The sequence below is a fragment of the Gossypium hirsutum genome, chromosome A03 (genome assembly GCF_007990345.1).
Source record: "Gossypium hirsutum isolate 1008001.06 chromosome A03, Gossypium_hirsutum_v2.1, whole genome shotgun sequence".
NCBI lineage: Eukaryota > Viridiplantae > Streptophyta > Magnoliopsida > Malvales > Malvaceae > Gossypium > Gossypium hirsutum.
In genome coordinates, this window is record NC_053426.1 from 35,212,678 (window position 1) to 35,228,324 (window position 15,647).

The following is a 15,647-nucleotide window of genomic DNA, read 5'->3' on the forward strand; positions in this document are numbered from 1 at the left end:
TTAACCAATGGTCTTATTACCATATAAGGACTTCCAATTTAAAATTTCATAACAATTAGACACCTTTAGCATGTAGAACTAAACTTCTGCACTTTTTTTACGATTTAGTCCTTTTGACTAAATTTAGTGTCCAAACGTCAAAATTTTCAAATAAAATTTTCACAAAATCATCCCGTGAAATTTTATACCATAAAAATATAATAAAAATAAATTTTCTTATGTCAATTTTGTGGTCCCGAAATCACTGTTCCGACTAAGCCCTAAATTGGGATGTTACATAGAGTTCCAGATTGGAGCCGATTATTGTTTAAGGTTCCGAAATATAATTTGCGTTCCATGAAATTCAGAACTCATTTAGAAGATTTTGAGCGAAGCACACCATAGTTACTTATCTGTTCTTCCAGGAAGTACCAAAATGTATAACGATTTGAAACAGTTTTACTGGTGGCAAGGCATGAAAAGAGATATTTCAAAGTTTGTTTCTAAATGTTTGATTTGTCAGCAAGTGAAAGCTGAACATCAAGTACCATCAGGTTTACTACAATCTGTGATGATTCCCGAGTGGAAATGGGATAGAGTTATAATGGATTTTGTGTCGAGATTGCCCCTAACTCTAAAAAAGAAAGATGCTATTTGGGTTGTCGTTGATAGACTAACGAAATCTGCTCATTTCATATCGGTACGTACAGATTACTCACTTGACAGATTAGTTGAATTGTAGATATCTGAGATTGTTCAATTACATTGAGTACCACTATCTATTATTTTTTCTAGACATCCAAGATTTACGTCTCAATTCTGGAAGAAATTGCAAGAAGCTCTAGGTACGAAATTGAATTTTAGTACTACTTTTCATCCTTAGACTGATGGTCAAGTCGAGAGAGTTATTCAGATTCTCAAAGACATGTTGAGATGTTGTATTTTAGAGTTTAAGGGCAGCTGGGAAAAATACTTACCCTTGATAGAATTCGCATATAATAACAATTTTCAAACGAGTATAAAGATGGCACCGTACGAAGCATTATATGGTCAGAAATGTCAAACTCTGCTATATTGGACTGAACTAAGTGAGAGAAAGATTCATGGGGTTGAACTGATTAAAGAAACTGAAGAAATAGTGAAACGATTCGTGACAGTTTAAAAGAAGCTTTAGATCAACAGAAATCATACGCGGATTTGAAACATAAAGGAATTGAGTTTCAAGTCGGGGACCGAGTGTTTTTAAAGGTGTCACTGTGGAAAAAGGTTCTTCGATTCGGCCTAAAGGAAAGCTGAATCCACGATTTATTAGACCGTATGAGGTCATTGAGAGGATAGGGCCTACAGCATATCGACTAACTTTACCATCAGTACTTGAAAAGATTCATAATGTCTTTAATGTTTCTATGCTACATCGATACAGATCTGATCTGTCACATGTAATTTCTCTGGTAGATGTTGAGATACAGACCGATTTGACGTATAACGAAGAACCGATCAGGATTTTAGCTCGTGAAATCAAATAATTGAAAAATAAATTCATAGCCCTAGTGAAGGTTCTTTGGCATAAACACAGGATTGAGGAAGCTATGTGGGAACCCGAGGAAGCTATGCAAAAATAGTACCCTCACAGCCCATTTTTGAGTCAAATCAAAATAGTGGTTTTGAGACCACAAATCTGAATTCAAAATATTTATTTTATTATTTTAATAAGGTTTATAGCATGATAGATTAATTACGTGAAAGTTTCGTAAACAAATTTGACTCTTTGAATGCTTAATTCAGTAAAAATGACTAAATCGCGTAAAATGTAAAATGCATGTTCTATTAGTTAAAATGTAAAATGTAAAATGTAAAATTTTACCTGGCATAATGGCTTTGCAAATAGCCTATTTTTGTCCACACGGGTAGGGAGACGGGCGTGTGTCTCTGTAACACCCCATATCCGTAACCCACGTCGGAGTGGAATACGAGGCATTACCTAACTCGATCTCATGCACACAAACATTCACAACTCACCCAAACTCGGTCCAATTTAAAACTTTTTCAATTTCTACTTTAAAACTCTTGTTATGGGCCTACGAGCTCCTAATCGACCATTTGGAACTATTCGGGATCAACCCGGGCCATTAAACCATCTATAGAAAATTTAACTTTGAAATAAGGCACACGCCCGTGTGACCATTCCAACATGGTCGTGTTGATGGCCTGTGTCTCTCACACAGCCTAGGTAATATAAGGACACGCCTGTGTCCTCCACCTATGTGGAAAGAATTTTAAATGCACACCTACTGGGGTTTTAACAAGGCTTGGCACATGCTCGTGTCCCTGGCCCGTGTCCTTCACATGGCAATGACACACCCGTGTCTTAGCCTGTGTGCAAATACATGGACATTCTTTTTCTAACATCAGCATCCCCAAAATATCACATGGCTAATACACGCCCATATGCTAGGCCGTGTCCATCAAACAACAGAGACACATGGCCATGTCTCTGCCTTGTGTTTACTATCATGCATACTGACTTGAAATTTTTACGTGCAAGGGACACACAGCGGGACCACACGCCCGTAGGGCAGACCATGTGTCACACACGACCTAGAAACATGCTCGTGTGCCTACCTATGTGGACAATATAAGGCTATTTACCAAGCCTATTTGCCACCCTTACTTACACAACCTACACAAAGATAACCGAACCAATACAAGGATGACTTATTTAAACCAATCAGCCATAATAAACAACATTCCAATGTTGCATTTGATGCGATTTAGTCTTTTTTCTAAATTGAGCTCATGAACATCAAAATTAACACACCAAATTTCTCATGCATTCATATAATCACGCTATAACATCAAAATAATTATAAAATAATTTATTCGACTCCAGATTTGTGGTCCCGAGACCACTATTTTGACTAGGCCCTAAATCGGGTTGTTACTGTAACACCCTTTACCCGTATCCGACACCAGGATAGGGTTCGAGGCTTTACCAAACTTAAACACTCACAACATTAAAATCGGGCCAAAAATTTTTTTCCCAAAATTAAAACATCTCAAACACATGCATACTGTCCCTTATACAGGCCTTCGAAGCCTATAACATACATCGGGGTGGTTCAGGACTGAACCGAGAACTTTCGACAAAATTTTGACAACTTAACCAATTTTCTTGCTTTGGAAGAGTCACACGCCCGTGTGGGTTGGGCCATGTGGTCACACACGCCCATATCCTGAGCTCGCATAACTCTCTGTTTATGACGTCAGCCAAACAAATTTATCCACACGGTCAAGCCACACTCCTGTGTGCTAGACCGTGTCCTCTACACGGCTGAGACACATGGCTGTGTCTCTGCTCGTGTGGCCAACACTTAGGCTATTTTCCAAGCCTTATGTTGTCCTTAATTATTTCCCATACTTTACATATCATGGACCCAACTTATAGCATCAATTTAATGGTTAATCGACCTTGAGAAAGATTCAAATAAATAATTTGCATATTGTCTTCCATGTGCTTATTACCTAGCATTTTGTAACACCCCTTACCCGAGACCGTTTCTGGAGTCGAGCACGAGGCATTACTTAGCTTATCTTACCAATTCGGAGCATAAAAACTAGGTTTGAAAATTTATTTCACTATTTACAGCAAATCTGTCCAATCGCGCAGCAGTTGCTAAATTAATTATAACTTGAGCTACAGAACTCGAAATTTAATTCTGTAAATTTTCCCTGAAACTAGACTCATATATCTACTCACCATAAAATTTTTAGAATTTTTGGTTCAGCCAATTAGTACAGTTTATTAGTTAAAGTCTCCCCTGTTTCACCATTCGACTATTCTGACCTCTTGTTACTAAAAATAAGTTTTCTCACTGTAGGATTTTCATATGAAGTTCTTACTTGTTTCTACAGAAAATAGACTCATTAAGGAATCTAAGCATGTAAATTGCAACTCATAACCATTTTTTTACAATTTGTAATTATTTTCTAAACTCAGAACAGGGGACTCCAAAAACAGTTCTGACCCTATCTTACTAAAATTCACATATCTTAAAATATAAATTTCCTTTTTCTACACCGTTATTTTTCCATGAAAATAGACTCAACAAGATTTAATTCCATATATCATTCACCCTCTAATTCATTTTATACTATCTTGGGTGATTTTTCAAATTCACGTCACTGTGCTGCCTGAATTCTGTTTCTTTGCAAAATTTTATCCTTTCATGATTTCCATGCATAATTTATCACCTAATCTTTCATAACAACAAACACCTTCATCCTTAACCATTTTAATGACCATACATCATCAAATACTTACACATCACTCATTAGCAAAATCATCATTACAAACATACAAAATAACTAATTCCCTATACATGCCATAACTCAAACGTGTTTCGATATAAAATACCGAGCAGTTGTAGTTGATAGTGTGGACGATCTCCGACTTCTTTAGGATCCTTGAAGTAGCTTTGCAATACTATAAGAGAAAGAGAAATAAAAGAAGTAAGCATAAAGCTTAGTAAGTTTACTAGCAAATAAATAACAATATTTAACTTAAATAATTAAACTCAATGTCTATATCTCTAGTTTACTCTTTAGTTAATCTCATACTAGTTCTCTTACTTGTTTACTTAGAATACTTGTGTGCATAACTTACTCAATCCTTGCTGCATCGTTGAACATCAATTGATAGTATAATAAGTTCTTAAGTCTCACAACTTACCTGAGCTTGCCATTTATGCTTTAAACTGAACTTTCATGAACATGATTCATTTACAAGCCCGTTGAGCTACATTGGAATAATAAGGATACTCGGGTCTCTTCTGATAATAACATGCCAAAGCCATGTCCCAGACATGTTCTTACATGGGATGTTCTCATGTTGGTGCCCATGCCATGTCCCAGACATGGTCTTATAGGGGACCTCTCATCTCGGTGCCAACGCCATGTCCCAGACATGGTCTTACATGGGACCTCTCATCTCAGTGCCAATGCCATGTCCCAGACATGGTCTTACATGGGACCTCTTTACCCAAATGTCATGACATTCGTATCCAGTACCATCCTTATGTATCAACGGGACTTTTTAATTTTAATTCTCTATCATTTCATGCTTAGATCATCATCAAATAAATTCATAAAATAAATTCATAGTTGCTGGAAAATAACAGCATTGATAATAAATATTGAAATATTGCATTTATTTACCGTAAACTTACCTCGGTACCAATTATAGCCAAATTCACCAACTTAGTCTTCAACTTTATTCTTCCCTTTGTCTAACCTCGAGTTTCGTACTTCTTGATCTAAAATAGTAAATTTAACTTATTTAATAGTCACATTCATCAAAACAGCCCTCGACTCTAACTTTTTCAAAATTACAATTTGCCCCTAAACTTTTACATAATTACATTTTTGCCCCAAGGCTCGGAAATTAAACTTCATCTCTTATTCTTATGTTTTATAACATTCTGAACATTTTTCCCTTCTATGGAAACATCAAATTCCCACTCTAACATGTCCTTATGAACATTAGGTATTTTTACCGATTATGTCGTTTTACTCGTTTTCACTTAAAATCGCTTAGCAAAAGTTGTTTAACATAATTTCTAGCTTCATATTCTATCATAAAACATCAAAATAAACACTTTTCACCTATGGGTATTTTTCCAAATATAAACCCTAGGTTAAATTATTGCTAGAATAAGCTAAATTAAGCTACCGGGACTCCAAAAACGTAAAAAACATTAAAAACGGGACTTGGGATCACTTACTATGGAGCTTGGAAGCTTGAAAACCCTAACTATGGCTTCTCCCCTTGCTGATTTCGTCCTAATGAAGAAGATGATGATTTTTGCCATCTTTTTCCCTTTTAATTCATTTTAATTACTAGATTACCAAATTGCCCCTAACTTAAAAATTTTCTATTTCACTTATCTCATGTCCATTTTTGTCTACCAAGTTACCAATGGTATAATTACCATATAAGGACCTCCAATTTAAAGTTTCATAACAATTGGACACCTCTAACATGTAGAACTCAACTTTTGCACTTTTTACAATTTAGTCCTTTTGACTAAATTGAGTGCCCAAACGTCGAAATTTTCGAACGAAATTTTCACTAAATCATTTTGTGAAATTGTAGACCATAAAAATATAAGAAAAATAAAATTTTTCTCATCGGATTTGTGGTCCCGAAACCACTGTTCCGATAACCTCAAATTTGGGCCATTACACATTTAATCTCTACACATTCTACAATTGTCCATGTTTAATCATTATCAACTTACTACCAGGCCACATATTCATTCCGTGGCCGTGACCACCTCGAATGGTTCTAGGACATTCATCATATACATGTGTTATACTAATTATTCATAGCAACCAATCATAATCACACGACATGCATTAACCCATAGCAGGAATAATTAGGCTTACAAGCCATAACCATAATAAGCCACGTCTCATGGCTATATACAATAGGTCAATATAAGCTGGTACATTTTGCTAATCATAACATCTAATGTAAAAAGTAGTCGTTATACATGCCACTCACTTGAAAGTGTTTAATTCACGTATGACAATACTCTGGAGTTGATAGCTTGATAGTGTGATGATGCCTCCGATAATCTCCAACCCCGAGCCAACCTGAAAACACTAAGGAAATGGAGAGGAGGGAGTAAGCTTAAATCTTATTAAGTCCATATGAAAATAATAAGCATTATAACAACATGTTTCCTTAGGCAATCAACCATAATGACACTTTTACTCATATTCTGGTTAAGCTATTTTCTCAAGTTGTAGTTATTAATTTATTCATACCTAGAGTTACAGAACTCAAAATTAAGATCTGATAATTTTCCCTAAAACTAGACTCAATTATCTTCTTACAATAAAATTTCCAGAATTTTTGGTCTAGTCAATAAGTACAGTTTATTATTCAAAGTCTCCCCTATTTTGCTATTTGACAGCTTTGACCTTTCTTCATTAAAATTTATTTATCTCATGGTACAAGACTCAGATAATGTTCCTGTCTCCTTTTCCTGAAATTAGACTCATTAAGGATTTCATTCATATGATTCCTAACTCATATTTTTTTTTACAATTTCTAGTGATTTTCCCAAGTCAGAACAGGGGATTCTGAACTCATTCTGACACTGTCTCACAAGAATTCAAATATCTCATCATATGAGATTCCTTTACTAGCACCATTTATTTTATCTGAAGCTAGACCCAATAAGATTTACTTTCATATTTTATTCAATCTCTAACTCAATTTACACTATTTTTGGTGGATTTTCAAATAAGACTATTGTTGCTGTCTAAAATTGTTTCAGTGCAAATTCATAGTAACTATCATAAGCTCAGTGATCATGGACTCATTATTTCATGAAACCCATATCTCATTACACAATGTAAGTTAACATGATATTACAGCACAATTCATAATCATAAGCATAAGGATGGTTCATCTTTTAAACCTTTTTACTTGTTTATCATGTATACACATACATATGCATGAATTTGCTTACTCATCATTTATCACATTTCAATTAGGCATCACTTATGAGTATAATGTACGTACCTGTACTTATTCGTAGCATATCATTTAACTTTACCTTTATCACTGTGCCTATCTCGGGACTTTCATCGCATTATTCATTATAATACCCGTTGAATGTCTCAAAAATCTTGTTGGATAATCCATTTACCGTCAAGTCATACAAGTGATCATCTTGAGTATGCACTCCCGCGAACCTCACATCTTATGGCGGGATTACCAGTCCAGGCTAAATCCACCGTAATATAAACTCATAGAGTATTTTCGGGATTACCAGTCTAGGCTAAATCCCCTACAATGACATATACTCAAATGAGATCAGATCTGAATTACCAGTCCAGGCTAAATTTAGATCCTAATCGGATTACCTGTCCGGGCTAAATCCTTAATGCACACATATTCTTCAGGAGGCTCGATCACTCAAGGACCACCTGTCCGGGCTAGATCCTTTTCTATATTTGAGATCAACGGATTACCCATCCGGGCTAAATCCTTTTCTGCAACACATGCAGGATCTCAAGTCATGTAAGCCATGGTTTATCCATCAGATTTCCCTTTTTATTCAACCGAGATTTTCTCTTTTCATCAAGTATCTCATTATGCATAGCTAATCATGCAATGTACATCCAATTCAACACATTTCCATGTTTATTTAGACATTAGTCCATGAAATAAACATGGTATTGCATATAATTATATTTAGGCATTTGTTACAATATATAATCTTTATATCAACTAAATAAATGTCCATCACACTATGCTAACACATAAATTTAAGTTCAAGTATGAACAATAATATCGTTGTATTATCATTGACATATAAACTTACCTCGGTTTCGAGTACGACTATTTATTTCGATTTTGTGCTTAACCTTGTTCAACCTTGTTCTAAGCCTGAATCTTGTTTTCCTTGATATATAATATCACATTTAGCCTACTAATTAGTCATATTATTCATATGGGTCCAAAAATTATATTTTTACAAATTTTCATTTTGACCCCTAAACTTTCACATATTTGCACTTTCTCCCCAATGCTCGTAAAATGATTTTTATTCAATTTCCTTGCATTTAAAGCCTAGAAGAATCATTTTCATAACTATGGAAGCCCCCAATTTCCACTAAATCACCCTTTTATGACTAATTTATAACTTTTACGATTTAGTCCTTTTTAAGCATTTTTACCGAAAATCACTTAGCAAAAGTCATTTATTACACACCGAGCCTTCACATTCTACCATTAAACATAAAAATGCATGCATATCATTCATGGGTAAATTTTTAAACATAAACCTGAGATCAAAATAATGGTAGAAATGAGTAGAGCATGTTACCAGGATTTCAAAAATGTAAAGAACATCAAAAACGGGGCTTGAATGCACTTACTATTGAGTTGGGAAGCTTGAAAACCCTGACCATGTCTTCTCCCATGCAATATTCGGCCATAGGTAGAAGATGGATAAGAAAGTTTGCTTTTATTTTGTCTTTTAGTCCATTAAATACCAAATGACCAAAATGCCCTTTTAGCCTTTTTTTAAAGTTTTATCCATCCAAGCCCATTTTTGTCCAAAATTTTAGACCTTGGTCAAATTCTATTTAAGACCCTCTAATTAAAAATCCAATTCAATTTCATACTAAAAACTTCTAGAACTCATATTTTGCAATTTATTCCATTTAGTCCTTAAAGTCTAATCGAGCACCTTAGGCATAAAATTTCTTCATGAAATTTTCACACAAGCATGTAAACATATCATACACTTTATAATAATCATAAAATAATTATTTCTACTTCAGATTTGTGGTCTCAAAACCACTGTTCCGACTAGGTCCTAATTCAAGATGTTACAGTTACAGTCTCAGCTGTGTGTGACACATGGTCTTGTTACACGGCCGTGTGTCCCCTGGTGTTGATATTAAAATGAATTCAGTATGCTCCACACAGTCTCACACATGGGCGTGTGATCGGCAGTGTGGTACAAGTCAGTATGTCCCTTAATTGGCACACGACCTAGCACACGGGTGTGTGACTTGGCCGTGTTGCATAAGTCAGTATGCTCTCTAGTTTTCACGGCCTGGCACACGGGCATGTCTTCAGCCGTGTGATGCAATTCAGTATGTATGCCCTATTTCCACACGGTTTAAGATATGGCAGTGTCTACTAGCCGTGTGAGGCACACGGCCTGCTCACACAGGCATGTGGTCCCTGTATGTTTGAAATTTTCCTAAGCTTCCAAAATTTGTATATGTTGTCAGTTTAGTCCTAGACCACTTTTAAGGCATGTTTAAGGCCTTGTAGGCTATTATAAGGGAAAAATTAATTGAAATTGAATGTTGATTGTATGATTTAATCGAATGTATGAAAATAGTACAATTATATGTGTTTCTAGTCTGGTAATACTTTGTAATCCTATTCCGGCATTAAATACGGGTGAGGGGTGTTACAAATATAATTTCATCTATTCCATATTTCAAATCACTACCATTTACTTAGCCAAATACATGCCAAAACAATATCAGAATAAGCCATCACTCATGGCTATATATACAAACCAAAACATATATATTTACAAGCCATTTCAGATAGCCAAACACACATCAATATTAACATCATTTACAAGCCAAATCTCATGGTTATATTCACAACCAAAATATCGTATCTAGCCTATTCGTACCGTATACCATAATTGTATAATTCAAAATTACCAACTTAGATTTTTGATAGTGCGATGATGTTCCTGATGACTCTCGGATCTGAGCTAGCCTTGATTCACTATAAAACATAGAAAAATAACACAAAGTAAGCTTCATAGCTTAGTAATCTCGTATGAAAAATGATAAGCAGATCTCATTAATTGTTTACCGATCAAATAATTGAAATCAATGAACAACAATTCAATTAAGCCTTAAGGCTATCAATATATATATCATTCACATAACTTACCAAAGAACTCATCAACTTCATAACTTCGATATTCGAATAATTTTTCGTTCATAATTGTACCACCTCGTACTAATCTCTTACTCATTCACATCTTTCATTCACTCGTTGATCCATTCAAAATATAAATCGGATACTCAAGGGTCTCACACGATAGGTACTTATACCATGGCCTAAAGCCAAATCAAGGTAACTTATCCCCGGAGTATCTATACCATGGCCCGAAGCCAAATTAAGGTAACTCAACTCTGAAATATCTATACCATGGCCCAAAGCCAAATCAAGGTATAACTCGCACCCAAATTGCCAATAGCATGGCCCGAAGCCAACACAATACCCTAATGACATGTCACTAGTATCCTAAACTATTCCTAAGGTTCAACCGGGATTCCAACTGTCAAATTTTCGTCGAATCATTTCCAAATTTTTCTGTAATCACATAAAATACATTTGAAATAAAATTATAACATACGAACTTACCTCGAATGTTAAATTGGTGAATCGAGTCGATTAGTCGATAACTTTAACTTTTCCCCGATCCAAATCCGTATTTCTCCTTTCTTGATCTAAATATATTTAAAATTAACTTATTTAATCATCTATTCATTCCATTTAGTCCAAAACATATATTTGGGCCTATTTGCACTTTAGCCCCTAAACTTTCCACTTTTAACAATTTAGTCCTTATTTCACAAAACAAAAAATTCACACAATTCAACCAAAACCCATGTTTGGCCGAATTATATATAGGTCCCTAGCAACCCAAAACTTCCATTTATTTCACATTTTAACCACACATTTTTCACATTTCTCAATTTAATCCCTAATTTGCATTTTCACTAAAAATCACTTAACAATACTTATATATCTATCAACAATCATTCATAATCTATCAAGAAACTTCAAAAAACACATAAATTCAACAATAACATCATTCAAAATCTCTAACAGTTTTGTAAATTAGTCACTAGGCTAGCTAGACCTAGCTGCAACAATCTCAAAAACGTAGAAATCATTAAAAAGGGACAAAAATCATACCTTAATTGAATAAATTAAAGTTGCTGAATATTGAAGACAAAAATGGCTTCCTTCTCTTGTATATTCGGCTAGGTAAAGATGATGATGAACAAAAATGGATTTTGTTTTAATTATTTTATCATTAATTAACCATTTTAACCTTAAAATGAATTTTCAAAATTTCATTTATGCCAAACCATTAACATTCCACTAACATAGTAATGGTATATTTACTACTTAAAGACCTAAACTTTAAGGTTCTATAGCTATTTAACACCATTAGCTCACAAAATTTTCACTCATATCAAATAACATGATGTAAACTTTAATAAAATAATAAAATAAATATTTTTATTTTGGATTTGTGGTCTCGAAACCACTATTTTGATTTAACTAAAAAACGGGATGTTACAACTCTCCCTCTTTAGGGATTTTCGTCCCCGAAAACCTTACCAGTGAATAGGTTTGGGTATTGTTTTCTCATAGCATCATCGGGTTTCCCATGTAGCTTCTTCAACCCCATGTCAATGCCATAAAACTTTCACTCTTTTATCTCATGAGCTAAAATTCGGATCGGTTCTGCAGCATATGACATGTTAGACTGAATTTCAACCTCTATCAGGCAAATGACATGTGAAGGGTGGATCAGTATCGTTGAAGCATCAACACATGAAATACATTATGTATTTTCTCTAACTCAGACGATAAAGATAGTCAATATGCCACTGTCCCAACTCGCTCAATAGTCTTATAAGGTCTAATGAATCGCGGACATAATTTCCCTTTTCGACCAAACCGCAATATCTTTTTCCACGGCGACACTTTCAAAAACACTTTATCCCTGATCTGAAACTCAATATCTTTTCGTTTCAAGCCTGCATACGATTTTAGTTGATCTAAAGCTGCTTTCAAACTATCTTGAATTACTTTCACTTTTTCTTCAGTCTCTCTAATCAGATCAACCCTATGAATCATATTTTCACTGAGCTCACTCCAGTATAATGGTGTTCGACATTTACGATTGTATAAAACTTCGTACGGTGCGATCTTTATACTCGATTGAAAGCTATTATTGTAAGCAAATTCAATCAGCAATAGATATTACTCCCAACTACCATCTGTTTGCGGGTGAAATGCAGTGCTAAAATGCAACTTTGAACCCAAAGCTTCTTGCAATTTCTTCCAAAATCGTAAAGTAAATCTTGGATCTCTATCCGAAACAATATATAGAGGAACACCATGTAATCTCGCAATTTCAGAAATATACAACTCAACTAATTTATCAAGTGAGAAATTTGTACGCAACGGAATGAAATAAGCTGATTTCGTTAATCTGTCAACAACAACCCAGATCACATCTTTCTATTTTGGAGATAAGGGAAAACCCGGCACGAAATTCATTGTTACTCTATCCCTCTTCCACTCAGGAATCATAATAGGCTGTAATAAGCATGACGGTACTTGATGTTCAGCTTTGACATGCTAACAAATCAGACATTTCGAAATGAATTCTGAGATATCTCGTTTCATGTCGTGCCACCAATAAAGCTATTTCAAATCATTATACATTTTTGTGCTTCCCAGATGTATTGATAAACAATTACTGTGTGGTTCGTTTAAATCTTTCGAATGAGCTTAGAATTTATTGGTACACATATTCTATCATGAAACATCAAACAGTCATCAGGCCCTATTCTAAACTTTGAATCCAAAGTCGACTCACACTGAGCACGTTTTGCTTGCAATTCATTATCAAATTTTTTAGCCTCACAAATTTGCTATAGAAATAATAGTCTCGCATTCAACTCTGCTACTATCGAACCGTCGTCAAACAAAGCTAATTGTGTGTCCAATGCTCGTAAAGCAAATAAGGACTTTCAGCTCAAGGCATCAGCAACTATGTTCGCTTTTCCCGGATGATAGTCAATCACTAATTTATAGTCTTTTAGTAACTCTAACCATCTCCGCTACCGTAAATTCAAATAATTCTGAGTCATTAGATATTTCAAACTTTTGTGGTCGGTATAAATATGGCATTTCTCACCAAACAAGTAATGACGCCAAATTTTCAATGTGAACACTATCGCGGCTAGCTCTAGATTGTGCGTCAGGTAATTCTTTTCGTGCGGCTTCAACTGTCTTAAGGCATAAGCTACAACATTGCCTTCCTGCATCAAAACACAACCCAGGCCATTTAACGATGCATCATTGAAAACTATGAATTCTTTACCCGACTGAGGCTGAACTAACACTGGTGCTTCTGTCTATAATGCTTTCAACTGTTCAAAGCTTTCCTGACACTTTTCTGACCAGTCAAATTTAACATCTTTTTGAAGCAATCTTGTCATTGAAGTTGCAATCGTCGAGAAGCCTTTCATAAATCGTCTATAATAGCCAGCTAGTCCCAGAAAACTACAGACTTCAGATACATTTCTTGGAGGATTCTGATCTATAATCACAGAAATTTTTCTCGGGTCAACTCGGATACCTGTGGCTAAAACTATATGTCCCAGAAAACCAACCTCTCATAGCCAAAACTCACATTTGCTGAACTTTGTAAACAACTAGTTATCTTTCAAAGTTTGTAACACGATTCTCAAATGCTTGGCATGCTCAGATTCATCACGATAAACACAACTATGAATAGGTCTAAGTACGGCCTAAAAATTCAGTTCATCAAGTCCATAAAAACAGCAGGTGCATCAAAGGCATAACAAGAAATTTGTTCTAAATGCAGTCTTTGGCACATTTGAGTCTTCAACTCACAACTGGTAATAACCTGATCTCAAATTAATTTTTGAAAACATTGTTGTCTCTTTTAACTAATCAAACAAATCATCTATTCATGGCAAAGGGTATTTATTCTTGATAGTCACTTTGTTGAGCTGTCGATAGTCTATACACATTCCCATCGTGCCATCTTTCTTTTTCACAAATAACACCGGTGCACCTCAGGGAGAGAAACTTGGTCTAGTAAAACCTCTATCTATCAACTCTTGCAACTAAGCATTCAATTCTTTTATCTCTGTTGGAGCCATTCTATATAAAGCTATTGATATCGGCGTTGTTCCTAGTACTAATTCAATGCCAAACTCAAGCTCTCTGATAGTTGGTAAACCCAGTAATTCTTTAGGAAATCCATCTAGATACTCACACACAACTAGTACTAATTCAATATTTGTTCCTACTTCTTTCGTATCAAGTACATAAGCAAGATAAGCTTCACACTCCTTTCTCACAAATCTCTGAGCTAATATAGACAAAATCACAACTGGAAAAACTATTCAAATCATCAGATTCAATTCTAATAGTCTCATTATTCTAACCTTTCAGTTCAATTGTATTTTGTCTACAATTCACTATAGCATCGTGCATTGTTAGCGAATCCATACCCAAAATCACATAAAATTCACTGAATGGCAACAACATTAGATTAGCCAGAAAACAAAAATCCTGACTCATTAATGGACAATTCTTGCAGACTTTGTCAACCAAAACACATTTGCCTAAGGGGTTCGATACTCTAATCACAAATTTAGTAGACTCTACAAGCAAAGTCTTACTAGATACTAAATTCATACATATATAAGAATGAGTTGATCCTGGATCTATCAATGAAATCACATTACTATCATAGAGAGTGAAAGTATCGATGATAACATCTGGAGATGACGCTTCTTCGCGAGCGCGAATAGCGTAGGCTCTAGCAGGTGCTCTGGCCTCAGATCTCACAGCGGAGTCCTTTGTCGCCCCTCAACTACCACTCACATTTCTAGCATTTCTTGTTGGTTTTCCTCTAGTTGACATATTACTTGATCTCACATTCTGAGGTCTATCTTTCTCAATCATCTTCAGGTAGTCTTCAATAAAATGATCCGGTAAGCCACATTTGAAACAAGCTTTAGTACTCTTATTCCAGCATTCACCAAAATGTCTTCTTCCATACTGTTGGACTCAAGTTTGTTATTTCTCACACTACCAACACCCGAAATAGAAGTAGCTTGAGCTTTAGAATCTACATGTTAATCTCCACGATCTTTATTTTGGTACCCCACTAATGCACTTGATCGACTATATGAATCTCAAAATTCCTTTGATGAAAAATGATAAGGTTTATTCATTGGTCTTTTTCTCAAATCTCTAGCCT